The following is a 1528-nucleotide window of genomic DNA, read 5'->3' on the forward strand; positions in this document are numbered from 1 at the left end:
ATAATCTGATATTAGTTCATTTACTAGTACACCTTTAGAAGAGAGAGATCTGATGTTTAAGAGTCCACATTTAACTCTCCTATTCGTTTGCACTATTGCTCTTGTGGTTTTAATTTTTATGAGGTTTTTATGCACAGCTCCTCTTCTGTTTACCTTTTTAAATAATTTCGATGGTCGGGGGGCAGACACCGTCACTATAGGATTTTCACTAAGTAACTCCTGAAATGGAGGAGCAGAGAAGTGTGTTAGACTGCGACTCTGCGTAGGGTTTTGGGTGGGTAACTGCTGAAAAAGAAGGGCAGAGAAGTGTGTTAAACTGCGACTCTGCCTCCTGGTCTCAACTCTGGGTTGTCATGGATTTGGTCCACAACATTATTCACTATCGGTTAATCACAATTCAAATCAAGAACTAACAGTGAGAATCAATCACAGTTAATTAACACCTCTGGATGGTTGCGTTTCTCTTGCTGACAGACATCTTGTGCTGTGATTTCACAATAACAGGAACCATCGGGCTATAATGTGAATCCCTTTATGTAAAAGATAAGTGAACATATTCATGCTCATAAGAGGCATTTCGCCTTCTGACTCCTTAGACTAACAAACTAGTGGAGTCACCACCGACAGTATGTGGTTTGTCCTGTTCAATACATTCATTTTGTGGGTTGAAATTACCGTTGCAACCACTTCCTTAGAAGCTGTTTTTTTTAATCACTTTTAAAGACTTCTTGTCCATTTTAGCTTAAAAATTGAGATTGTAACCCAGTTTACTATAAAGTAAATCCAAGTTGTGGCAGCTTTATAAGGGCAGCTGCAGTATGTGCTAAAAATAAATATAAAATGTATGCAATTAGGAACACAGCACAAGATATGATGGACATGATAATTGCACTGGGAGTGTCAGCATCATGAATTACAATAGTGACTCACATGATATGGGTATACTCTGAAGACACAAACCCTAAGGGTTAATCACACCACTGATTGTTCTGATTGAACAGACTCTGGGGATAATTCCTTTCTATCAACTACTGTCACTTCTACTCCCTACAGCAATGACTGCAGTTCTCCTATAAACCACTATACTTACCAGCCAGATTGTTAATTTGTTGAAACCCAGCAGGCGGCTGTCTCATATCCAGGCTGCCTGAATAAAACAGGTGAGAATACAGAGCATGTTGGGGCTATTTCACTTCCTGATAGTGAGAGTAGGTAAAACACAATCGTCATAAAATTTGTAGATGACACCTCAGTGATTGGACTAAACAAGAGTGATGAGAGGGTCTATAGAGGGTATGCGCATGATGTCACAGAACGCAGTTACGCTCACTGAGAGGCAGAAAGATGAGCAGCAGTGTTTGCTTGAATCAGCTAAAACAAACAACACATCTAAAATGGGAAAGAGCTGGACCACTGGTTCTTTGGTAAGCAGTTAGCATCACTGTCAAGTTCGACTGCCTTTAATGAGCAAATAATCACTTGTTTTACTCCCGGTTTGCTAAACGTAGTCATGGTAACAGATGTTTTG

General features: G+C 39.8%; 1 protein-coding gene across 1 annotated transcript in view; it reads right to left on the minus strand.

The window, feature by feature from the left end:
• The window catches only part of tac3b (tachykinin precursor 3b), an 11783-nt gene extending 10463 nt beyond the window's left edge, over window positions 1-1320 (minus strand). Inside the window, exon 1 of the mRNA XM_046029227.1 lies at window positions 1091-1320. The gene's annotated coding sequence lies outside the window, so the exon portion shown is untranslated. The remainder of the gene's footprint in view (window positions 1-1090) is intronic.
• Window positions 1321-1528: the final 208 nt, after the last annotated feature.

This window comes from Micropterus dolomieu, linkage group LG18 (genome assembly GCF_021292245.1).
Source record: "Micropterus dolomieu isolate WLL.071019.BEF.003 ecotype Adirondacks linkage group LG18, ASM2129224v1, whole genome shotgun sequence".
Classification (NCBI taxonomy): Eukaryota; Metazoa; Chordata; class Actinopteri; order Centrarchiformes; family Centrarchidae; genus Micropterus; species Micropterus dolomieu.